We start from the raw sequence: 27953 nt of genomic DNA, 5'->3' as shown, positions 1-27953 counted from the left end.
GAATAATTTATTTTGGAGATGAAAAAATACTGGATATTTATTGAACATTTGTAGTTGTGTTAGTTAGCATTTTCCAGAGAACCAAACCATTGTGTGTGTGTGTGTGTGTGTGTGTGTGTGTAGAGAGAGAGAGAGAGAGAGAGAGATCTTGGTTGAATTTAGTGAACTGGCTCACACTGTTGTGAAGGCTTTGTAAGCCCAACATTTGTAGGACAGGCTGGCAAGCTGGAGACCCAGGGAAGAGTTGTAGTTTGAGTCCAAAGGTGGTCTGCTGGCAGAATTTCTTCTTGCTGAGAGGAGGTTAGTATTTTGTTCTGTTAAGACCTTCCACTGATGGAATGAAGTCCACGCACAGGATGGGGGGTAATCCACTCTACTCAGCATCCACTGATTTAAATGTTAATCTATTCCAAAAAAAATGTTCACAGAAACATCCAGAATAATGTTTCTTCAAATATCTAGGCACTGTGGCCCAGCCAAGTTGAACATAAACTTGATCATCACAGTATATTGTGCCAGGCACTGTGCTACGGGCTGGTTTTTAAAAGATGACCTTGCAGAACCAACCCAGTACAGTGAAATCTTTTGGCTTCTACTTCCAATTATGCATCCAGGCATATTGATTATGTGTTGAATACCTAGAATATGCCAAACATAGTTGCTTCTGTGGGGATTAGTCTAAAGGGGGAATTATCATATCATAGAAAGCCACTGGGAATTGTTGTGTATCTTAGAGATTGAGTCCCTTGCTTGGCATCAAGTGCTCTTTAACATTGGAGGCAATATTGCTTAGAAAGCAGCTTCTTATATTTGTGTGGCATTATAGTATCCCAAGCACATTAATATTTATTGTTTGATTTGAGTATCACAACAATCTGTGACATAGCAAGGATGATATTTCATTCTCGCTTGACCAAAGAGGAGCCTTCAGTGTTATCCTTCTGAGCAAGCAGTGACATCTCCAATCTCTTGTTTCTAGACTCCTGACGGATGTTCTAGGAGTGACAGTCATTTCCTCAGGGCTACACAATCATGAGAAGCCAAAACTTGGATTTCTTTTTGTCTATGTCTGGAATTTGTGTTCTGTCAGCTTTTATATATTATTTTCACTGTGTATGTGTGTGGTGTGTGTATGAGTTGAGAGACATTCTCTGTTTCTTGTTTCCAAAGCCAAACCCAGAGAAATCAGAACTAACAAACATCCTCTCCAGCCCATTCTCTGTGGGCTGCCTAATAGCTGCTTTCACAGGATTATTTCCCAGTTGGGTAGTTTCCAAAAGTATATTTACTAGGAACAAAGATTTTCATCCTGCTTTTCAGATCCCTAATAGTATTTCAAAGCCTGAAAACAAAAGGAATGCACAACTGGGTGATTAAGAAATTTGAAGTGGGTGGGAAGTAAACTGAAATAGCTGATGAAACAAAAACAGAAAGGAACTTGCATTTATGTCTTGGGTTCTCTCCAATTAACACTTCTATCCCTTCTAGTGTGCATGTGCCCAACACCTCATCACCCTACAGTTAACTCTTCCTAATAAGGAAGGCACTTTTGAGGCTGATTTAACCTGATTCATTCTCTGGAAGTAGCAAATCTTTAGGCAGAGAAAGGGCAATGCAGTGGAAGGAGTAGGCATTCTGGTGTCAGGTAGATTGCCATTTATTTTATGGGAGATCATTGGTAAGTCACAAATACCCCAGAATCCCAATTTCTTTATCTTGTGAGGGTTAAATTAATCACTACATTTGTGTGTGCCTATAGTAGGTAATGCTCAGTACTCTTAGCCCTCTTTCACTTTAAACAAAAAAGAACGACAATTATAAAATTTTAAAGACCCTAAGATATAAAGAGAAGAATTCTGGCACCAAAGCTTTTATTTGTGGAAGGGGCCTGCTGGCCATGTCCCTCATCACATATCTGACCTACCTTCAGGACTGTTTCAAGTTTTTCAGCTATGTTCAAATGAGTGACCTACTAACTCAAGGCAGATATAAGGCCTTCCCCCAAATTACTGCTATATACTGCCTTGGTTTTACCTCGTGTTTATCTCAATGGAAATACTGAGTACTAGGGACTTTTCCAAACTGAGAAAAACTGCTGCTTTTAAAGGACTTCTGTTTTCCTGGGCAGTTACAAATTTGAAGGCAGAATTTTTGTTTGTTTTTGAGACAAGGTTCCAGGCTGGAATGCAGTGGTGCAATCATAGCTTACTATAGCCTTGACCTGCCAGGCTCAAAGGATCCTTCTGCCTCAGTCTACCAAACAGCTGAGACTACAGGTGTGCACCACCACACTCGGACTTGAAGACAGAGTTTTGAAGTTCAAGATCTGCTCCCTACTTTTAGTTTAAAATAGTCCTTTTGGTCATAGCTATGCTGCAAAGAGTTATGATACATTTGTAATAAGGAAATGTTAGTTTCTAATTTGTCTGCTTTGGCTTTACCAAGTTCTTTCCATTTCAAAGTCACTTAAATTTTTTTCTTTCGCAGGGAGTTACTCTTTTTTAATGGGTGGAATTTTTATTGTTGTTTATGACTATTACGTTGATAAAATTTAAAATTATAAAAAATTTTAAGATAGCATAAAAAGTCATGTATACCCTTGACATAGCTTCAGAAATTTTTTACATTTTCCCTCTCTCTGGCTCTCATTTGGTTTCTGAAACATTTGAAATTGACTAGGATACAGGGCCCCTCCTTACTTCTGAATACGTCAGTGTGCATTCCCTAAGGAAGGACAAGCGCTTTCCCTTAACATCAAATGTTCACCCACTAGTTTTGGCACTCACTTATGATTTCCTAACGCCATCATTTCATCCATATTTATTAATCAGCAGTCTAATGAAAGGAAGAGTTGTCCCTTATTAGTTATTGATGTCAGTATGGGCTCATGGATTTTTATATCTTATTTGGTGGGTTATAAGCCATTGGTATTTTATTTATTTTGATTTTCAAATAATTTTAGATTTGGCTAGTGGGGAACCCTTCACTATAGCTCTGGTGCGTTTGGTGTGTTCTTATTTGTTTTTAGCATGCACTGGCTTGACGGAATGTCTCCACGTTCATCTTTTACATATGCTGCCTTAACCTGGGAACCAGCCTTTACTCCAAAGAGTCCTGGCACTAGGTATACTCCTTGTTAATAGTGTATTATTGCTTCTAGATCCACTCAGCAACAGAGCTAGTAAATATTTTTATCAATTATAAACTTTGGGCTAATTCAATTCCAAGGCAGCACCACCACGGGTATATTCTAGTCTCTTCTCTTTCCTTATCTGTAACATGCTTCACTAACATTGAAAAACCTGGCTTTCATTATCCTAAATACATTGACTCGTTTGATCAAGTCTGTAATACAGTGAAGGCAGAAGAAAGGGCAGAAAAGCAGGGTATTTAACACCTGCTAGTCATGGTTGCCACTCTAGAAAACCACACTGATGGCTGAGAGGAAACACTACCTCCATGTCGCTTAGCCTGTTCCTTCTTTTCAAAGAGAGATTGTGGGTGGTGTGAAATGTCGTGACTCCCACTTTGACAGTCCACGTTAGCATTGTCACCACTCGGCACCACAAGTAGAGATGTTGTTTATTACATTTCCAGGCCAGAGTTTCTTAAATGATCCTTTTGAGGATGGGAAAAATAAACTTCATTCTTAGTTGCAATGGTATAAATTCTAAGAACATTTGATGGGGGTTCATCCGATTCTGTTAACTGGTTAAGAGTCTGTTGCTGTACATTTGGATGAAAATTTTCTAAATCAGCAGGCTATATCTCAAGAAGAAATGTGTGGTATCAGAATCTATTTTCTCCATCAAATTCAGATCTCATCCAAGGGGCCAACCCAGTAAGACATACCTCTTTCCCAGCAAGGAGACTGATGGTCCTAGAATCGGTGAGGTATTTATTCGGTGTAAAGTTATGAGGCCAAAGGGGAATCTGAAGCACAAAATATTTTCGAAATTATATAAAGAAGGTTAGAAAGTAGTATGAAGGGTCAGGTTTGAAAGGTGAAGCAAGAGCAAAAATGGGGAGAGATAAAATGAAGTCAGACATAAGGACATCTGAGGACTATCAGGATGCTCAGGAGGCATAGAAAAGCAAGTAGCAAAGGACTACAGAAAGCGACAGGGTGGGGCAGCCTGCTGTGGATGGTGGTGGTTCTGTGACACCTCGGCTTAAAGAAATTGGGCAGATCCAGACGTACTACAATCATATGATTTCTCCCTAAATAGTAGACCCTACAGAGCAACCATTTTTACCACAGCACCTCTTCTTGTCATCCCAAGCTAGTTTTCTATAAAAAGCGTGTACAGAGAGACTTGCAGTAGCAATGAACTGCTTCGAAGCAGGTGATCATGATCATTCTGCCTCCTCTTGTAGCCTTGTTTTATGTTAATCATTTGTCACACAAACTGATAGTGTTAAAAAAAAGAAAAAGGAAAGCAATTGCTATGAAACACCCTGCTTTGGAGCTCGACAGCTTTGTTTAAATATCTGCTTGATCACTTAATAGGGGCGTTTGTGTGCATGTGTGTGTATTTTATCTGACTTTATTGTGCCTCAGTTTCCTTATAAATAAAATGGGATTAAAAGAACCTACTCATAGTGCAGTTTTGAAGATTATAAAACACGGAGAGTACCTGGCATATAATATATTCCTAATAATATTAGCTATTATGTTAGTCTGGCTGTTATTATTTTTATATTTTAAAAAGCATTATACTATCTCCATTTCTCAGCAGGTTTTTGAGACAGATAAGTAGATTATTACTGTAACGTTATATAAACAATCTAAGGATTGAGGAAATAAAACTTTCTGAACTATATAGCACTGATGAGTGGCAGACATGGGATGCTCAGGCCATGGATTCTACAATTCATGCTCATTCACTGAGACCATTCAGCCCTAATACCACCTTTCTACCCTCTACCCCTCTGCAACTCTTGAAGGTATATTTGGGGTCTGCTGTTACGTCGAAGTGTTCTTTCTGGGATGGAACAAATGCTTTCTTCCTGGGAGTAGAGAAAGTGGGATGGCCTTCTTAACTTTGGAAGTTTCTAATCTAGAATGAAACACCTATATCTTAAACACTTCTTGTGCCATTTCTTTTATTCCAGCCATTCCTGCTGCAACCAGCTATCTGGGGTGTAACCTGACAGCTCCTTGCCTCAGTACTTCTGGCTTTATGCCTGAAGGTGTTTTGTTGTTGTTGTCGTCGTTTTTTTTTTTTTTTTTTTTGAGGCGTTGAAGGTACCTACTGCATGCACAAACACAGCTTGATATTTTTAGGAAGCTTACATCCCATGAAATAACACTTGACAAAAAGGAATGAGAGCACATGGTAATAGCTTCCCCTTCCAGCCCTATGGTGGGCAATTCAGAAGTATATTCTGTGGGTTCCTCAAGGGCACTGGCAGGATTCAACTTCAATTGCCCACTCAAGAGGCAAAGCCAGTTCAAGTTTTTCTTCTTCCCTCTTTCACTTTCCTCTGTCTTCCGTTTCCCATTTCACTTCCTTAAGACTGCTTTCTGACTTAGATTACCTTCAGCAATTTTTTTTTTGGATCGTGCCTCTTTTTTATTATAATTTTATTCTGATATAGGCTCTACTTTGTAATAACATTTAATTTTTCTGCAATTTTAATTAAAAATTTTATTGTGTATATTTAAGCTTTAGAACTTCATATTTTGAAATACATAGAGAAACGATTACTTACAGTGAAACAAATTAACATACCCATTGCCTTACATATTTACCTTTTCTGTTTGTGTATGTGGTAAGATCACCTAAAACCTACCTTCCTAGCAAATTTTCAGTGCACAATACAATATTAGTTAATAACTAATAGTTGGTATTATTAACTAATATTGTGTTATACAATGAAAAAATGTATGTCCTTGTTTCAGACTGTCCTTTGCGGGGGGAACGAGTCTCCGTTATTCCTGCTCCTACCCATGTAAGTGGAATTCTCTCACTTGAAACTGAACTGATCTTTAGACTTGGAGAACTCGAGGCATTCTATACTAGTATTCATATTAGTCTTCCTGTTTGTCTGACAATGGTCTTCAACCTGCGTTTTGCTATCAGGTTTTTTGCCTTGTGAAGTTATCTGGTCAGCCACTCAGCAAATACTTGTCATATTATTTCTACCATAAACCTGACCTGGAAGTTCAGAAAAGATACTGTGCCTGTGGCCAGACAGTTTAGGAAGCAGTGAAAGAATAGATATGCAGATAAATCATTTACTAAAATCAGAAGAATGAGCTTTCACTTGTTCTTGTGTGTGTGTGCATGTGTACACACATTTTTTCCCACAATTATATAACAAGAATGTAATAATAACAAGAATGTATATCTGTTCTTGTTATATAAATGTGGAAAGATTTCCTTCTTCTAACTGAGGTTTGGTTCTGCAAGGTAGTATCTCTCAGTAGGTTTTCAGGTACCTGCTCCTCTAAGACAGTGGTTCTCAAACTCAAAGGAGCATCATAGTCACCTGGCAGGCTTGTTAGAATACAGATTGCTGGGCACACCCTCCGAATTTCTGATTCAGTAGTTCTGGGTTCAGGCCCTCAAATTTGCACCTTTAGCAGTTTCTCAGGTGATGCTGTGCTGCTATTTCTGGACCACACTTGAGAGCCACCTAAGAAGAAAGGGTCATTGACTGCTCTTGCCTCAAACCATTCTGGAGGAATCCCTTCATCAATGGTTTATTTAGAATCCTGAAAAGACCAGGGAAGCTTGTGAACTTTATTCTCACAGTTCTTGTAAGGAAAGATCTTTGAGATCTATTAATTGTACTGCTTTGAAGCCTTCCTTACCTCTTTTTTATTCTTACCTTTGGAATGCATGTTCATTATTCTCAAAATGACCTGGAAAAATTCCACTCATGACCACAATCTAGGCATCAAATGAAGCTTTCCTCATTAATCTTCCAACTCTAGGTGCATAATCTCTATGACCACCATTCTTTTATATGCTTCAGCTTTATCAGGAAAATTGGGGAAGGCTTTGAAATGGGCAAGAAAATATTATTTTATGTCCTGTCTAGCTCATCCATCAAAGTTATCACCCTTTTTTTATTATCTCTGAACTATTTTACAACTCTAGAAAATGCACAAAACATAATCATGCAAATGATTTATGTCCCTAGAAATGCAAACTAATTGCATCTGGTGGAATGCAATTATTGACCATTGGATAGAGTTATTTTCATTTATTTGCAAATCCATTTCAAAAATCTCTTTCTGCTCTTTGAATTCTCTGTTGAATCAGCTGTATCATCTTATTTGTTCTCTTATTAATTAAAGAGATAAATACAACCTTTGAATCTTTCACACATGTTCATTTTTTATTTGTGTGAGAGCCATAATTGTGCTTTCTTTAGATAATTATCTGTTAAAAACAATACCAATCATCACACTGAATTCTAGTGGCTTAGTTGTATTTAAAGCATCCCTCTACTCACCTTGCTGTAAGCTTCTAGAACTCTGACACCATCTTTATCTTTATATTCTCAGATTCTAACACAGTGCTTTCAGTGGGTGTTTAATAAATATTTGTTAGGTAGATAAAAAGCATGTTGCTTTAGGACAGAAGATGGAAAATTAGAAAAGTAGGAAGAATCTAGTTTTTAAAGGTTTTAAAATACCATTTTAAAGAGTTTGAGCTTTACCCAGAGCGTACAAGCTCCTGAGGAACCATTGAAGAGTTTCAGATAATCAAATTTGCAATTGAGAATGATCCCTCTATGCAACAAAGAGGTTGTATTTAAAGAAAGGAACCCTGGAGACAGATAGACCATTAAAAACTATTATAGCAAATGCACCGAGAGACCTCACATTCCATCTCTAGAAACTCAGTCATCATGTGTACATTTTCTGTTTTCATGGCATCATCGTTCCTCTTGCAGTTTCTGTCCCTTGGGATGGAGTAATTTGGGTTCCCAAAATCCTAGTACTATGACTGTGTCACTGTACTCAAATACATCTGTATATGGGTACTATCTGCCTAAGTCTTTTCAGATAGCTTCTTCATATTGTGCTAGATTTTCTGTTGTAGGAACACCCTACTGTTAGAACTGGATTCCCATGAAACTCCATTGATTGCCTGGCTACTCTTCTGCTAGCTTTCACTTCATGCTCTGATTTTTTATTCTGCTTACATAATTAGCCTATGTCTTTTGCATTGATTCCATCTCCCTCCAACTACAGTTGAGACCCTGGCCCCTTCTATTCAGTTGAGTTCTGGGTCATGTTTTGCTGGATTCAACAAAGTCCATAATTATATAACTATGATTTTGAAAATGTGGTTACCAATGTTGCAACTAAGTTGGTCTTCATCATAGTGATTCTGTGTGGTTCAAATGAAATAACTAGATGTCAAATCGCACTTAAATTTATTAAGTTTCATACAAGTTTAACATCCTATTGTTAAAAATAAAATTGAATAATTAGATACAATGGCAGTAATTTAAGCAGAGTTTGTAGATTGAAACTGTGCAAATGAAAGAGAATAAAGTGAAGCAGTTATGGAAAGTTACTCTTTTCTCTGTGAAGGAGAATAATAACATAACTGAATTAGATTGGCTGCTGAAAATTGACTTAGCAATTTTTACATCTATTATGGTTCCATCTTCTCACAAACTGAAATTCTGCTATTTTGCTATTATGAATAAAGATGGCAATTTAAGAGCAAAATGTATCCAAATGCCTTTAAACCTTAGAAATGTTCTAATATAATATCCTTCCCCCCATATATTTCATCATTCTTATATTTATGATCTGAATATCAAATTTTCAATGACGTTTGCTGATGTTTTACATGATCATGACCCCAAGTTTTGTGGTCAAGCAGAACGTGGGAAGTAATTATCTCCTTATGTGCATCAGATCACCACAAGTTTTTCCTAAAATAAGCTCTGAAATTTGGCTTTCTGATGATTTTTTAAAATGTACTTTTAAAGTAGTTGCCTAATGTTTCAAAAAAGATGACATAAAAAGGAAAATAAGATTCTTTCTTGGCTGATGAAACAGTCAGTAGGTACGTACCCAAAAATATTTTGCTAACCTTTGATTCATCTCACTTATTGAAATCCATAAAATTACATTTCTAAAGAATTCATATTCCATTACCTCCAGGTAATGCCACTACAGGGATTTTGTTGAATTAAAAAGTAAAAGCTCCAAATCAATCCTACTAGCACAAACTTTATTGAGGAGATGAAAGGGAGGAGGGCAAATTTATAACTAATATAGATTTTGTTGATAAAAAAGAGAATAAAACTAAGAATTTTACCTGAGTTAGGATGGTAATTGGCAGATTTCCATTTAATGTGAATGGAAAAAATCATCATAAATTTACATGTTTCATGTAATCAGCAAAAGTAGAGAACTTGTAAGCAGGAATATTAAAAGCAAGGAAACAACCAGCCAAGTCTAGATCTGACCTGCCATTATTCAAAATAAATATAAGTATTTATAATAAATATTTTTCTCATAAAAATAGTTTCATATTTTCTTCTTTTTTTGGGGAAACAAAATATAGTAAGAAATGCAGGGGCAAAGATAACAAAACATCTATGATTTAATAATTATAACTACCATGATGGTGACAAAGCTTCGTTTTACTGAAACTTTTTCTTTTCAATGGCACCTGAAAGATGAGTTAAGACAGAGTTGTTATGATTACATTTTACCGATGGAGAGATTGAAACATTAAAAAAGAAATCTCTCACTTCTAAGAAGTGGATTTTTATGCAGTGCTTGAATTACTGTTTGCAAAATATTTCAATGTCCTCATAACTTCTAAGAGATTTATAAAGCACCCCTATCTATTTTTCTATTTTCTTACAAGTTTAGTTGGTTGATTTGAATTTAAAATATGCACATTTTTGAGATGAGAACCTAGTCATTGAGGAAATGCAACAAAACACTTCACATTGTGAGAGTTTGGATTTGGATCTTCTCAATGGTTGTTTCTCTTCTGATTCACATTTGTGAAGATTTTGAAAAAGCTAGTGTATATATTATCTTGTTTACCCTTTGTCAAATAGAAAACAATGCATAAGATCTATATATACATCTAGAATGTCTGATATAAAGGTCTCTAAGTTATTTACTTTGCTTAATTCAGTTGCCTGTTATGGTTGAAAACCCATATGATATGCAAAAGATAGATCTGCAAAAAGAGAACCTTTTATTGCTGTAAGAAAAGATCTCATGCTAAATCACTATTGAATGCAAGTATAAAAAGTGGAAATAAATAAGCATTTTAACAGTGATTTATAGTGCTCTTATTATTTTTAGCAGTTTTTCCTTAATAGCTATTAAAAATAAATTTAAGTAAACATTATATATTCTCTAAAATGGCTAATGGTCACAGAAAACAAGTTGCTAGGAATGTAGGGTTTCCTGAAATAAACATCTTCAGCTTTCCTTAATCCTCAATGGAATCAATGATATTGACAGATCAGTAGGCAGCCAGGGCATAATTTTCCTACCATGAAGACTGAAAAACAAACACAAAGATAGTGTTCTTAGTGATCACATTTATCTTCTACCAATTTATAAATCTTTAAAATATAAAACACATTTATGGTACAGTAGTAACTTTGATTAGATAACAGTTGTTGCTAATTTTATTTTATTTTTTATTATTTATTTATTTATTATTATTATTATACTTTAAGTTCTAGGGTACATGTGCATAACGTGCAGGTTTGTTACATATGTATACTTGTGCCATGTTGCTGTGCTGCACCCATCAACTCGTCATTTACATCAGGTATAACTCCCAAGGCAATCCCTCCCCCCTCCCCATGATAGGCCCCGGTGTGTGATGTCCCCCTTCCCGAGTCCAAGTGATCTCATTGTTCAGGTTCCACCTATGAGTGAGAACATGCGGTGTTTGGTTTTCTGTTCTTGCAATAGTTTGCTAAGAATGATGGTTTCCAGCTGCATCCATGTCCCTACAAAGGACACAAACTCATCCTTTTTTATGGCTGCATAGTATTCCATGGTGTATATGTGCCACATTTTCTTAATCCAGTCTGTCACTGATGGACATTTGGGTTGATTCCAAGTCTTTGCTATTGTGAATAGTGCCGCAATAAACATACATGTGCATGTGTCTTTATAGCAGCATGATTTATAATCCTTTGGGTATATACCCAGTAATGGGATGGCTAGGTCATATGGTACATCTAGTTCTAGATCCTTGAGGAATCACCATACTGTTTTCCATAATGGTTGAACTAGTTTACAATCCCACCAACAGTGTAAAAGTGTTCCTATTTCTCCACATCCTCTCCAGCACCTGTTGTTTCCTGACTTTTTAATGATTGCCATTCTAACTGGTGTGACATGGTATCTCATTGTGGTTTTGATTTGCATTTCTCTGATGGCCAGTGATGATGAGCATTTTTTCATGTGTCTGTTGGCCGTATGAATGTCTTCTTTTGAGAAATGTCTGTTCATATCCTTTGCCCACTTTTTGATGGGGTTGTTTGTTTTCAAAGCCTGGCAGAGACACAACAAAAAAAGAGAATTTTAGACCAATATCCCTGATGAACATCAATGCAAAAATCCTCAATAAAATACTGGCAAACCGGATTCAGCAGCACATCAAAAAGCTCATCCACCATGATCAAGTGGGCTTCATCCCTGGGATGCAAGGCTGGTTCAACATTCGCAAATCAATAAACATAATCCAGCATATAAACAGAACCAAAGAACCACATGATTATCTCAATAGTTGCTAATTTTAAAGGGAAAAAGAAGCTGTGTCAGTAGACATCTCTACATTTGAAAGAAAAACAAATATAGTTTCTTCTTAGAATAATATGGAAAATAGATGCAATCAAATTATGCTTCTATTAGTATTCATATGAAAAAATTTGCAGACAATGAAAGAACTGCATTTTTCAATCCAAAGTGTTTGAAATATTGAAACATAGAATATTTAAATATTAGTTTTCTTTTTTGACACAGGATCTCACTCTGTTACCCAAGCTGGAATGCAGTGGTGCCATCATAGTTGACTGCAGCCTCCACCCCTGGGCTCAAGCGATCCTCCCACCTCAGCCTTCCTTGTAGCTGGGACGACAGGTGCATACCACCATGTCCGGTTAATTGTCAGCATTTTTTGTAGAGACAAGGTCTCACTGTGTTGCCTAGGCCAAAATATTAGTAATTTTAGGTTAAAAGTATTTTTTTCTGCTAATTGTATAACTTTTCATAGTTTCCGATTCTTATTTGAAAATGTGTATCATATTATTGCAGAAGATGTTGTGTGGATGGAACAAAACAAACCTTGTAAACCTGCTCACCATGCTAGCTCCTACTAGTTTTACTACCAGCACGATGTACATGCGACTTTTAGAACTTATTAATATAGAGATCTTTCCAGACAGAATTTTTTATTAGCAACAAAATTGGGCTAATTCAGGCAGTTAAAGGCCTCATATTGCATGATTCCACTTATATAAAATGTTTAGAATAGGTAAATCTATAGAGACAGAAGGTAGATTAGTGAGTACTAGGGTCTGTGGGGAGTGAGGAATGGGGGGTGACTGCTTAATGGATATGAGCTGATTTCTTTTTGAGGTGATGAAAATGTTCTGGAATTAGATCATGATGATGGTTGCATGGCATGGTGAGTATACTGAAAATCACTGAGTGTGATACTTTAAAATGATGAATTTTATATTATATGATTTTTATCTCAATAAAAGCCAAGGCTACATTTTTAAATTTGAGGCATTCAGATATAAAATATAGAGAAAAATGAAAAAAGGCTACTGAACAGTTAACTCCTTTCTTGAAAATCCTCACCTTCACTCTCCACAAGTCACTTGCCATTGTTTGCCAAAATGCCAACCCTCTCACATTGCAAAAAGCTTCATTTTATTCCTTTACAAACTGTTCTGCACCAATGATCTTTTTTTATTCAACTTTAAACTTCTTGAGTATCTACCTACCACAACCTATGTGACTGATTTATCAATTCTTTTTCTTTATTAATCTGGCTTTTTTTATCATCACCAAGCACAGAATTTGTTATTTCTAAGATTACTACTTGGTTGATCCTTTCACAATATCTTATGAAAGTTTTCAAATACATGGCAAAGTTGAAAAAATTCGTACAGAGTACCTGTTTACCTAACATGTCGATCCTACCATCAATATTTTACTGTACTTTATCACATTTCTATTTTTCAATCCATCCTTCTATCCTTTAACAATCATTTTGTGACGAAAATCAGTCACTCATCTTGTTTGACGTCTCTAAAACACTTGATGGTGCTGACAACTATTTCTGAAAACCTTATCATTTTTCAACAAGTCTCATCTGTTTCTCAAGTATTTGAAATTGTCAATTATTGGTATGTTTCAAAATTCTCTCCTTTCTTTGTGCAAGTATTCCTTTCACTTCAGTGATCATGCTTCTCGGGATCCATAGTGACTGTTCTTTGATCCCTGTTCATCTGCATTAGAAACTCATACCATACAGACTGGTTTCATGATACGTAACTACTAATTTAACTGACTCTCAATTATCTGTACATACTTGTCTGTTTTCTTGGCATGGTATTTCGAACACAGCCCCATCTCTTCAGATTCCACATACTCCTCACACACCTGCTTCCTGTCTGGTTTTGAGCAGATAATCTTCCTATTTACTTCATAGAGAATNCACCTGCTTCCTGTCTGGTTTTGAGCAGATAATCTTCCTATTTACTTCATAGAGAATATAAAACATATCATATGAAAAATCCTTTTATACTTGCCTCACATCTACCAGCATATGTTCTCTGCCTGGAACAGTCTTTTCCCCTTTTACAAAACCAGCTAATTCATTAAGCCACTCATTGAGATGGGAGGCATTGAAATAGCAACAGAAGAGTTAGAAATGTGTAAAAGTTGGTTAGGATATGAATTGGTTTTGAATATGAGTTTGAGAGGACTTTCAGATGTCTAGGAGGATCTGTGTAGTAGCTATGGAAAATACAGATCTCTGAGGCTTTTCTGTTCTGAGGAAGTTTGGTTTGGAGATTCAAATGCATGAGTCCTCTACATGTAGGTGGCAACTAATGCTGGAGATGTGGATGAGCTTGGTCAGATAAAGAATATAAAGGAAGAAGGGGGTTGTTTCATCATTTAATAGCTGACAAGAAAATACAGAAAAGTGGCCTAGAATATTGTAGAAAAAGCAAATGTAATGACAGTCAAGTCCTTAGGTACTACAGTTCCAGGGGCCACATTTCAGAAACTGACCTAAAGGTACAAATTATATTTTCCTATAAATGATAGTTTATGTATAAAAATACTATTAAAATTATTTGCTCACTAACCAATTAAAGTTAAAGAAAAAATATGCAAGGTAATAAAGGCAATTCAGCACTAGATAAATTAGAACACAATACTTTCATATAATGTGGGAAAAATTGGAATGAATATGAAAACACACTATAAAAAGAGGGTATCCCATTTTAAATGAGAATCACATAAAACACATCAAATTTGGTGTTTTAAGGTAATAGATGTGAGTAAGTAATAGGTTATTTTTCAAGAAATTGAGTATCCTTTATGAAGGAGTAATTTAATATGTGTCATCTGTTTGTTAACAAAAGTTTAAGTGGGGTTGGTAATTCTTGGAGTAAAAAACAAATGGTGTCTTTAACAAGTCTATTTAGAAAAATCTACAACTATCTGATTTTTGACAAACCTGACAAAAAGAAGCAATGGGGAAAGGATTCCCTATTTAATAAATGGTGCTGGGAAAACTGGCTAGCCATATACAGAAAAATGAAACTGGACCCCTTCCCCTTACACCTTATACAAAAATTAACGCAAGATGGATTAAAGACTTAAATGTAAAACCCAAAATCATAAAACCCCTAGAAGAAAACCTAGGCAATGCCATTTAGGACATAAGCATGGGCAAAGACTTTATGACTAAAATACCAAAAGCAATGATAACAAGAGCACAACTTGACAAATAAGATCTAGTTAAACTAAAGAGCTTCTGCACAGCAAAATAAACTATCATCAGAGTGAACAGGCAACCTACAGAATGGGAGAATATTTTTGCAACCTACCCACCTGACAAAGGTCTAATATCCAGAATTTATAAGGAACTGAAACAAATTTACAAGAAAAAAAAAACCCATCAAAAAGTGGACAAAGGATATGAATAATCACTTCTCAAAAGACGACACACAGTCAACGAACATATAAAAAAAACCTCAATATCACTAATTAGAGGAATGAAAATCAAAACCACAATGAAACACCATCTCATGCCAGTCAGAATGGCAATTATTGTAAAGTCAAGAAACAGAATCCTTGTACGTATTAGCTGTCATTTATCATCTCCCTCCCACTGCTTCCCACCTCGGACAACTATTAATCTACTTTCTGTCTCTATAGATTTATCCATCCTTGTGATTTCATATAAATGAAATCATACAATATGTGGTCTTTTGTGACTGACCTCTTTCACTCAGCATGATGTTTTTAAAATTCATCAGTGTTGTAACACATATCAGCACTGAATTGTATGGATATACTACTAAGACTCTTCATTGACATCTGCGTCTCACTTACTCTTACCTGCAGAAATCTTAGATTTGGCACATGTAAACTTAACTAGAGGACACACTCTACACCTGATAAGAAAAAACTGAGTTGTAGAGCCTCAGAAGAAATACAATGGCCGGGCTAATGGAAACCTATAGTGATGGTAAATGTCAGATCACTATTTCCTGGAAAACTACTCTACATTACCCCAATTGTAGGCTACTTAAGAAAACCTTACTTTTCTGACATAGTTTATGAGCAGGTGCCAAAATCATGGACAGAAAAAGGAGAAGGATGATTACATTTAGACTTTTTGCAAAAGTAGAAAATCTTGCTCTCAGTTTCCTACCTAAATGGAAATCTCAGTTGCCAACATTTTGCAGGAGAGGTACTCACATTTAGAGTCTAAAAAGTACTTACCAGAAATGTATTTAGGTCCATTACTAAATCTTTTAGTGTTAGATATATATGAGTATTGTGATCCACTTCTGCTCTTTCAATATATTAAATTGTACTGCTAGACTTTTGGAGATGGCATATTCACAATAATAGGTAGACACAGTGTACCATTTCTCTAATGGAAAAATAAGATGTCTACTCATATTTAAGTACTTTTTTTCTCAGTAGTCATAAACTACAATCTGTCATTTAGCAAAGGTGCCTATCTATGGAGGTAATTACATATTTTAAGACAAGTTCAACAAAAGAACACAAGGCAGGGTTATGTTGAAATAAATAGTGTCATATAACATACTAAAAAATGTATAAAAATAAGTATTATTTGTTTACTTTGTGCCAAAGGCACTACATTTGAAAGAATGCATGTGACCCAAATTATTTATATCCTTATAAACTGGATATTTATATTACTTCTATATATATGTCACATTTTTCTTTTATTTATAAAATATTTTATTAAGCTCTTAATTGAAATGGATGGCTACATTAGAGAACTTGGCAGTACACAAAAATAAGTATACAGCCAAAATGCCTTCCTTCTGAGAGCTTATAAACTAAGAAAAGCAATGCAATCAAATAAGTGTTAATTAACCAAGCAATAATTAATCACCTGGGTCTGTGAGAGGAACCAATAATTTAAAGAAATTTAAAATTTCAGATCTGGGGGAATTTCATTTTTCTTTGATAACCTATATTGATTTCTGTCTCATCACAAGGTTGAAATTGCTTGTTTTCCTTACTATACCAATAGGCCATCTGAAAGACTCAGCACAGTGCCTGGTGCAAAGTAAAACCTAGTAATTACTCACAGTTGCTACATCAGCACGAAGGTTGAATTGGCAAAACAGACTCACATGACTCAAATATCTTATCCAACAGCAAACTTTACCAACTATAAAAAGAATAAAGCAAGAGAACAATATAATCACAATAGTCTCTGGAGAGATCCCAAACCATCTGACATAGCTTCTGTAACACGTTTCTTTCTTACACTCTGGTTCGAAGTTCGACTCTGCAGTAGCAGACGGTACTAACAAAATGTTTAGAACATTGTTCACAAGGGAAGCTGTCTAGGTTTAGGACTTCTCAGTATTTATTTTTCCTTACTCACACAGAGAAAGTATCTTTCTATTCTCTGTTCAACCATGGCCCACAACCCTTAGTTATGAGTGTTTCCCCAGCTAGTCTCATTCCCCACCCTCAGCTCTAGCTTCTGTGTAGTTCTTTGGTTTAAAATGTCATCTTTAGGTTGGGAGCAGTGGCTCATGGTATAATCCCAGCACTTTGGGAGGCCAAGGTCACTTGAGGTCAGAAGTTTGAGGCAAGCCTGGTCAACATGGTGAAACCTTGTTTAATTTCTATTAAAAATACAAAAATTAGCCAGGCATGGTGGTGCACACCTGTAATCCCAGCTACTCAGGTGGCTGAGGCAAGAGAATCACTTGAACCCGGGAGGCGGAGGTTGCAGTGAGCTGAGATCACACTAATGCACTCCAGCCTGGGCAAGACAGCAAGACTCTGCCTCAAAAAATTATTGTCTTAGTGTATTCTGGCTTCTTGGTCCTTGGATATACCTGCTTTCTAGTCCTTGTTTCTTCAATCTATTTCTTTTCACAGTCCAGAATTTTTCACATTATTTGAATTTAATGAGAATGTGGAGAAATGGTAGCTATGGTTCAGGTGGGATCAGAACTTATAAAAACTAGAAGAGGAGTGAAGATGGCTGATTAGTAGCAACTGCAGTCTGTAGCTCGCCCCGAGAAGAACCATAGCAATGAGTGAATTCTGCATCTTTGACTGAGGTATCTGGGTTCTTTCACTGGGACTGACTAGGTGATTGGCACGACCCACAAAGAGAGGGGAAAGCAGGGTGGGGCGATGGCCCACCCAGGAGTGGCAGGGCAAGGGAAGCTCCCTCCCCTGCCAAGGGAGGCAGTGAGTGATTGTGCTACCCTGTCCAGAAAATCATGTTTTTCCCATGGATCAGGAGATCCCCTCATGAGCCCATGCTACCAAGGCTTTGGGTGCCAAACAGAGCTATGCAGACTCTTGGCAGCTGCTCAGGTCAGTGGCCGCAGGGGCAGGCACTGAGACACAGGAATTGTTTTGTTTGTTTGGGACAGAGTCTTGCCCTGTCACCTAGGCTGGAGGGCAGTGGTGCTATCTCAGCTCACAGGAACCTCCTTCTCCCAGGTTCAAGCGATTCTCTTGCCTCTGCCTCCCAAGTAGCCACCACACCCGGCTAATTTGTGTATTTTTAGTAAAGACGGGGCTTCACCATATTGGCCAGGCTGATCTAGAACTCCTGACCTCAAGTGATCCGCCCACTTCAGCCTCCCATGGTGAGCCACCGTGCCTGGCCTGCAGGAGTTGTTTCACATACTCCAGTCCCAGGAATTCTGATGAGGCAGGAAATCATCTACTGCTGAAGGAAGAGAGCTTAAACCAGAGATCAAAGTGACATTGTCTAGTTGGCCCCACTCCTAGGGAACCTCACAAGCTTAGACCCACTGGCTTGGAATCCCTGCCAGCTTAGTGGCAGCAGGCTGGAGACCACCTAAGATAATTGAGTTCTCGGGGGGAGGAGTGGCTGCCATCTCTGTAGCTCCAGTTGGCTGTTTTCTCCTGCCAGTGCTAGGGAGACTGGGAGGTTTGGACTGGGAGGAATTCCCCACAGTGCAGCACAGGGGCTGTGGCAGATCGTGGCCAGACTGCTTCTCTAAGTGGGACCACTATCCATCCCTCATCACTGGATGAAGCCTTCCCGCAGGAATTTGAGCAACTCCAGTCATGGGTTTACAGATGGAACTCTGACCTCCTTTGTGGGGAGCCTCTGAGGGGAGGGGTGGCTGTGACCCTCATGGTTCAGCTTACTTAGTCTTTCCTTCCAGTTGGCTCTGCAGAGTCTGGACAGTCCAGATAAGGAGGATTTGCTCCATTGCAGGACACCTTCTCTGCCAAGGGACAGCCAGACTGCTTCTTTAAGCAGGTCCCTGATCCCATTCCTCTTGTCTGGACGAGACCTCCCAACAGGGGTTGCCAGATACTTCATACAGGAGCGTTTCGGCCAGCATCAGGTGGGTGCCCCTCTGGGACAGAGTGCCCACAGGAAGGAGCAGACTACCATCTTTGCTGTTTTGCAGCCTCCACTGGTTATACCTCCAAGTGTGGGAGGGACCCAGGAAAATAGTGTCTGGAGTGGACCCCCAGCAACCCAAATCAGTCCTGTGGAAGAAGGGACTGACTGTTAAAAGAAAACAAGCAAACTAACAGAAAGCAACAACTACAACAACATTAACAAAAAAGACTCCACAAAAAACCCCATCCAAAGGTCAGCAGCCTAAAAGATTGAAGGTAGATAAACCCACAAAAATGAGAAAGAATCAATGCAAAAATGCTGAAAACTCAAAAAGCCAGAGTGCCTGTTCTCCAAATGATTGCAACACGTCTCCAGCAAGAGCACAGAACTGAGCCAAGGCTGAGATGGATGAATTAACAGAAGTAGGCTTAGAAATTCAGAACTTAACTGAGCTAAAGGGGAGTATGTTCTAACCCAATGCAAGAAGCTAAGTACAACGATAAAATATTACAGGAGCTGATAACCAGAATAACCAGTTTAGAGAGGAAGATACATAACCTGATGGAACTGAAAAAAACAACACGAGAACTTAACAATGCAATCACAAGTGTCGATAGCTACGTAGACCTAGTGGTGGAAAGACTCTCAGAGCTTGAAGACTATCTTGCTGAAATAAGACAGACAAGATTGGAGAAAAAAGAATGAAAAGAAATGAACAAAATTTCAGAGAAATATGCGATTATGTAAAAAGATGGAACCTACAACTGATTGGGGTACCTGAAAGAGATGGGGAGAATGGAACCAAGTTGGAAAATGTCCAGGAGAATGTCCCCAATCTAGCAAGACAAGCCAACATTCAAATTCAGGAAATCCAGGGAGCTCCAGTAAGACTTCAAACAAAGAAAGATCAGAAAAGAAAAGAAGGGAATTATATAATGGTAAAGGTTCAATTCAACAAGAAAAGCTAACTAACCTAAATATATATGTACCCAATACAGGAACAGCCATATTTATGAAACAAGTTCTTAGAGACCTACAAAGAGACTTAGGCTCCCACACAATAATGGTGGGAGACTTTAACACCACACCATCCAAATTAGACAGATCATCAAAACAGAAAATTAACAAACATATTCAGGACCTGAACTCAGTTCTAAATCAAGTGCACTTGATAAGTATCTACAGAACTCTCTACCCAAAAACAATAGAATATACATTCTTCTTGGTGCCACATGGCACTAATTCTAAAATTGATCATATAATTGAAAGTAAGACACTTCTCAGAAAATGTAAAAGAAGTGAAATCATAACAGTCTCTTAGACCACAGAACAATCAAATTAGAACTCAAGATTAAGAAATTCACTAAAAACCAAACACCTACATGGAAATTGAACAACCTGCTCCTGAATGATCTCTGGGTAATTAATGAAATCAAGGCAGAAATCAAGAAGTACTTTGAAGATAACGAAAACAAAGAAACAATGTACGAGAATCTCTGGGATGCAGTTAAAGCAGTGTTAAGAGGGAAATTTATAGCACTAAATGCCCACATCAAAAAGCTAGAAAGATCTCAAAGTGACATCATAACAGCACAACTAAACGAACTACAGAATCAAGAGCAAACAAACCCCAAATCTGGCAGAAGACAAGAAATAATCAAGATCAGAGTGGAAATGAAGGAGATAGAGACACGAAATCTCTTCAAAAATCAACAAATCCAGGTGCTGGTTTTTTGAAAAAAATAAAATAGATAGACTGCTATCTAGACTAGTAAGAAGAAAAGAAAAAAGAATCAAATAGATACAATCAGAAATGATAAAGAGGATATCACCACTGACCACACAGAAATACAAACAACTATAAGAGAATACTATAAATACCTATCTACCCATAAACTAGAAAATCTAGAAGAAATGGATGAATTATTGGATGCATACACCCTCCCAAGACTGAACCAGGAAGAGGTTGAATCCCTGAATAGAACAACAGTAAGTTCTGAAATTGAGGCAGTAATAAATAGCCTACCAACCAAAAAAAAGCCTAGGATCAGGTGGATTTACAGCTGAATTCTACCAGAGTTACAAAGAGGAGCTGGTACCATTTCTTCTGAAATTATTCCAAACAATTGAAAAGGAGGGGACTCTTCCTTAACTCATGTTATGAGACCAGCAACACCTAACATGAAAACCTGGCAGAGATACAACAAAAAAGAAAACTTCAGGCCAATATTCCTGATGAATATTGATGTAGAAATCCTCAATAAATTACTGACAAACCAAATCCAGCAGCACATGAAAAAGCTTATACATGACGATCAAGTAGGCTTCATCCCCAGGATACAAGGTTGGTTCAACATATGCAAATCAATAAATGTAACTCATCACATAAACATAACTAAAGCCCCAAACTACATGATTATCTCAATAAATGCAGAAAAGGCCTTTGATAAAATTCAATATTCATTTGTGTTACAAACTTTCAACAAACTACATATTGAAGGAACATACGATAAAATAATAAGAACAATTTATGACAAATGCACAACCAATATTATACTGAATGAGCAAAAGCTGGAAGTCTTCCCCTTGAAAACTGGCACAGGAAAAAGATGCCCTCTCTCATCACTCCTGTTCAACATAGTATTGGAAGTTCTGGCCAGGGCAATCAGGCAAGAGAAAGTAATAAAGCGTATTCAGGTAGGAAGAGAGGAAATCAAATTGTCTTTGTTTGCAGATAACATGATCCTATATTTAGAAAACCCCATTGTTTCAGCACAAGGCTTCTTAAGCTGATAGTCAACTTCAGCAAAGTCTTTGGATACAAAATCAATGTGCAAAAATCACAAGCATTCCTGCACCCCGACAACAGACAAGTAGAGAAGCAAATAATAAGTGACCTTCCATTCACAATTGCTACAAAGAGAATAAAATACCTAGGAATACAACTAACAAGGGAAGTGAAGGACCTGTTCAAGAACTACAAACCACTGCTCAAGGAAATAAGAGAGGATACAAACAAATGGAAAAACATTCCATGCTCATGGATAGAAAAAGTCAGTACTGCAAAAATGGCCATATTGCCCAAAGTAATAGATTCAATGTTATTCCCATCAAACTGTCATTGACATTCTTCACAGAATTAGAAAAAAAGCTATTTAAAAATTCATATGAACCAAAGGAGCCCATATAGCGAAGAGAATCCTAAGCAAAAAGAACAAAGCTGGAGGCTTCATGCTACCCGACCTCATATTACACTACAAGGCTACAGTAACCAAAATAGCATGATATTGGTACGAAAACAGAAACATAGACCAATGGAATAGAATAGATAACTCAAAAATAAGGCCACACATGTAAAACCATCTGATCTTTGACAAACCTGATGAAAACAAGCAATGGGGAAAGGATTTCCTATTTAATAAATGGTGCAAGGAGAACTGGCTAGCCATATGCAGAAAGTTGAAGCTGGACCTGTTCCTTACACCTTATACAAAAATTAAATCAAGGTGGATTAAAGACTTAAATGTAAAACCCAAAACTTAAATATCATTTAGGACAGAGGTAAGGGTAAATATTTCATGATGAAGATGCTAAAAGCAATTGCAACAAAAGCAAAAATTGACAAATGAGATCTAATTAAACTAAAGAGCTCTGCATAGCCAAAGAAACTATCATCAGATCACAAAGACAACATACAGAATAGGAGAAAATTTTTTCAATCTATCCATCTGACAAAGGTCTAATATCCAGAGTCTACAAGGAACTTAAAACAAATTTACAAGAAAAAAAAATCCCATTAATAAGTGGGCAAACGACATGAACTAACACTTCTGAAAAGATGGTATTTTTTTGCAGCCAACAAATAGAAAAAGCTCAGCGTCTCTGATCATTAGAGAAATGCAAATCAAAACCACAAAGAGCTACTATCTCACGCCAGTCAGAATGGCAATTATTATGAAATCAAGAAACAACTGGTGAGGCTGTGGAGAAATCGGAATGCTTTTATACTGTTGGTAGGAATGTAAATTATTAAACCATTGTGAAAGATAGTGTGGCAATTCCTCAAAGGCCTAAAACCAGAAATACCATTTAACCCAGCAATCCCATTACACGGTATATACCCAAAGGAATAGAAATCATTGTATTATAAAGATACATACACATGTGTGTTCACTGCAGCACTATATACCACAGTAAAGACATGGAATAAACCCAAATGCCCATCAAAGACAGACTGGATAAAGAATATGTGGTACATATACCACCATGGAATACTACACAGCCATAAATAGGAACAAGATCATCTCCTTTGCAGGGATGGAGTTGGAAGCCATTATCCTCAGCAAAGTAATGCAGGAACAAAAAACCAAACCCTGCACGTTCTTATTTATAAGTGGGAAATGAACAATGAGAACATGTGGACATGGGGAGGGGAACAACACACACTCTCGCCTGTCATGGGGGAGAGAGTTTGAGGGGATGGGAGAGCATCAGGAAAAATAGCTAATGCATGTGGGGCTTAATACCTAGGTGATGGGTTGATAGGTACAGGAAACCACCATGTAACAAATTTGCACATCCTGCACATGTACCACAGAACTTAAAATAAATAAATATTTTAAAACATAATATATAAAAATATCTTACTAAACAGTCTTTAGATACATTTTCTTCAGCTGCTCTGTGTAAGCAGACCTGGAAACCTCATGGGGTGTTTTAGAATAATACTTTTAGTTCAAAAGCATTGAAAGTGGTGCCATTTGAGTTCTTCTGTACAGTGAAATCTCCATCTGGTCATATTTAGGCCTAGTACATCTTTGAGGTACTTTGGAATTACCACAACCCTTATCAGAAGTCTTTATGTCAGTATGTCTGACTGACACTGGCATGTCAGTAACTTAGAGGTTGTGTTATTTTGGGCAAGTTGTTTGAAAACTGTGGGTCTTCCTTTTCTTAAGTAAAATAATAGGAGAATCATTATATTTGTCTCACAAAGTAGTTATCAAGCATAGAAGCAGCAGCAAATCCTTATAAAATGTAAATTAACATTCCTATTATTTTACTCTATTTTGAATGTATACATTCTTTATTGTATCAACCATTTTAATTTATCCTGGGTAAGAATAGAGCTGGATATTTTCATTTTTACAGTCTTCTGTTATATTCTTCTTAAATCCTTGTGAAACACATTTGCTTTTGAATATACCTCCCACTGGCTTGTATAGTACTAAAAGTTTTTAAATATTAAAATCCTAAATTTATGACCAGATTTTAGGGGAATAGAGTATTCGTTTATAGCTAATCTTACAAATTATTCATTATGGAGGTTACCACAATGCTCTGCAGATGATGTCTGCTGGCTAAGGGTACTACTGGAAAATACTAATTTTCCTCTGACAAAAAGTGGCAGAAAATATTTTGTGATTAGGTTAACACTACAATCTGGGACTATTAATCAGGTGGTTGATAAGTATACACAGAGATCTGAAAATCATGTGCATTGTCTAGCTTTGACTTGCAAAGATCCACAGGTGGATAGTTGGGTTTGCATAAAAGAATGACAATATCACTTAGCTATTATTTTAAAATCCTGAAAATAAAACTAATTAATCCACTTATGTATTTCAGACATAACTGTTACGTCAAAATTAGGTTAGTAGAGAAAAAATATGTTCTGGTTTTGTGAGGGTTAAATGAGATGATATATGCAAAGACCAATAATTGGTACATAGTAAGCACTCAATAAATGATATCTATTGTATCCTTAAGAATAACCACATATAATTACTAAATTTCTAATTACTAAAGTTTTCATGTCTGCTAATGTAGCCATTATTTGAAAAATCTGGTTAAAATGTTTTTAATCCCAGTCCACTATCATGAGGACCAATCAAGTCTCTTTAATGGTAGGAGCCCTTTATTTTATGATAGCTATGAGTAAGTGTTGCTGCTTCTTAAATAGAGACTGCATCTAAAATGCATATTGAGGTTGAGTACAACTCTGGGACTAGAATTTTCATATAAAAGGAAGCAAAAAGCATAATTTTCCAGAATGCACTGTGATAGAATTACTGGGATAAGGAGCTTTAGATTAGGACCTTTCTTAGCATTCAAGAGATAAATACTTACCTGCCTATCCATGCAAATCATGCTTTTTTGTTACATAGTCATTCTGCCTCTTAGGGAAGGTATAGTATGAAACATCTCACTACAAAAATGTTGGTGTGGGGGTGTAGGACATCATGCCATAGCACGCTTCAATTATGACAGGGAAAGGACTCAACATGAGAAGGCACTTACAGACTTTCATTTGTTGTATTTTGTATCTTGATGACATTTAAGATGCGTACACTGGTTCAGAATGAGTAAAGCTGTGAGTTTTATTCCATAATTCATATGGCTGGTGTCGTGTTTGTTTCTTTTTTTCAATTTTTGCCCGATTGTTAACATTTCAATGGTTGCATGTTTTCTCTCTGGAATATCAAGATTTTAAAGTGGGATGTTATTAAGTGGAGGCCCTTCTATATCTCACTGAAGCCATTTATCTTGATGTCTACTCTATTTCTAACTGCGTAGAGCATTTAATCCTTTGTTAGTGGTAGGTGAGTTCTAAAGAACATGAAGAGAGTAAAACCAGTGTCTTAGTTTGCTAGGATTGCCATAACAAAGTATCACAAACTGGGTGGTTTAAACAAAAGAAATGTATTGTCTCACAGTTCTGAAAGATAGAAATCCAAGGTAAAGGTGTCATCAGGGTTGGTTCCTTCTGAAAATTTTCAGAGAAAATCCATTTCATGCCTCTAGCCCAGCTTCTGATGGTTTGCTGGCAATCTTTGGCTTTTCTTGGCTTGTAGAAATGTCACCTTGATCTCTCTCTTCATCTTCACATGACATTCTCCCTGTATGCATGTCTGTCTTCAAATTTCCCCTTTCTATAAGGACACCGGTCATATTGGATGACAACATAGCCTAATGACTTCATTTTAACCTGATTACCTCTGTAAAAGGCACTGTCTGCAAGTAAGGCCACATTCTAAGGGACTAAGGGTTAAAGTATGAATTTTAGGGCAACACAATTCAACCCATACAACAATAAGTCACTGTAGTTCAGATTTTTAAGGAATATTCGTAATTGTAACGTAGCATGAAAGGGCAAATGGACTTCTTGTCTGGGTGTCATGGGAAAATGGATAGAACAGCTCACTAAGTAATTACAATCCCAGAATTTTAAAATTCAGATTGAGGTTGTAGGAAGAAAGCACGCTATTTATTGAATAATAGTAATAATAAATATCACCTCAACAGTGCCAAGAAAATGCTCACAATTTCGGCACCAAAATGATATGTTACCCTTTGTTTACTCTTGTTTTTACCATTCCTTTAAATTTTTTTCACTTTGTCCTTCTTTTTTCTTCTGTTTTCTTTTCTCTCTTCTTTCATCTTTCTCATTATCTGTCTGTGACTCCTTATCTAAAATCTTTATAACAATGTGGCCAATATCGACTTAAAGTATGCTTACTCCTTCACTTTAAATTATTTTAAGGAATAATAGTCAAATGGAGATTGAAGATAAATGTTATTTCTAGAGAAATTGTGGTGTGACATTAAAGAAAACAAACACAAACATATGCATACAAAAAAAGAAAAAAGAAAAAATATTCCAACAAATAACCTAATCCCATCCTACCCACATAGCATCTGCGAAACATCTCATCACCGTCTTTCCTTGGTGGGTGTGAGTGAAAAGCAGGAGGAAAGGAAGGAAGAGGAAATGACGTCTGTGTTTATGTCTCCCTAGGTGTTAGCTGTGTGTTTGTGACTCATTGCTTCATGCTTTCTTAGTAGGGGCCATTTCACATTTTTCTGGACAGATTTCAGGTGGGCTGTGTGGTTAGTTAACACTGTAGGCTCATGTTTGTGCCAGGTGTTACCTTAATAAGTAATCTGACCCGCATTATTGCTTTCTGGAAAACACATTTATTCAGAGAAATCATCTCTGATTTTGATTCTATGGGTTTGAAAGAAACAGATGCTAACGGACACAAACCATGTTCTCTTTGTTATCTCATCCAGAATAAAGGTGCAGGTCTAGCATTGAACCTGATCTTAGGATGCACTTCGATTCTGTCCCTAGTAAGAAAGCAGGAACACTTACTGATAACCATGACAAGCAAGATTTTCTGTCACGGCCACTGCAATCATTCGGCCATTTTACGTGTGGGGAATTTAGAACGGGCCCAGACTCTAGTGTGCTCCTGGGTTGGGAAGAATTTCTCTGCCGGCATGGAGGTCTTACAGCTGACAACAGTGCCATGGGATGTAGGACATGGCTAAGGGTAAATACCCTGATTAGAAGTGCCTGGTGATGGTAGAAGTTTGCAGAGAGAGATTGTTATGAAAATAATAGAAAAACGTGTCTTAAAAGCCCATAAGAACAATTTAATTTCACTGTCATTGAATGAGATAAAGGCACTTTTTACTACTTATGAGTTATAGCTGACTTCTGTTATTCTCACTCACACATATATATATGTGTGTGTGTGTGTGTATTTTCATATATGTGAATAAAAATTTAAAAGAACTGTAAAGTATAACAATATTTATAAACTTGCAAAAAATTTCAAGTAATCCTGTTTAGGACAATAAGGGGGATATATCTTTATCTAGGATTTGGAATTAATTTGTAAATAAGTAACTCCAAGAAACTGTTACAGAGGAGCAAGAAACCCTTTATTAAGTACAAAATTATTAGATACCAAGGTTATTGCAGAGTGGGTGCCAGTGGACTTGGATTTCTGCTTATACAGTGAGAAAAGCTAAAAAGAAAAGTTGTAG

The 27953-nt window shown here is 36.9% G+C and overlaps 1 pseudogene; it reads left to right on the top strand.

The window, feature by feature from the left end:
* LOC112619428 overlaps positions 1-27452 on the top strand; it is an 89256-nt pseudogene extending 61804 nt beyond the window's left edge.
* The last annotated feature ends 501 nt before the right edge of the window (positions 27453-27953 follow it).

The sequence above is a fragment of the Theropithecus gelada genome, chromosome 2 (assembly GCF_003255815.1).
Source record: "Theropithecus gelada isolate Dixy chromosome 2, Tgel_1.0, whole genome shotgun sequence".
Lineage (NCBI taxonomy): Eukaryota > Metazoa > Chordata > Mammalia > Primates > Cercopithecidae > Theropithecus > Theropithecus gelada.
Note: the sequence above shows the minus strand (reverse complement) of the source record. Positions and strands in the feature narration are given on the sequence as shown.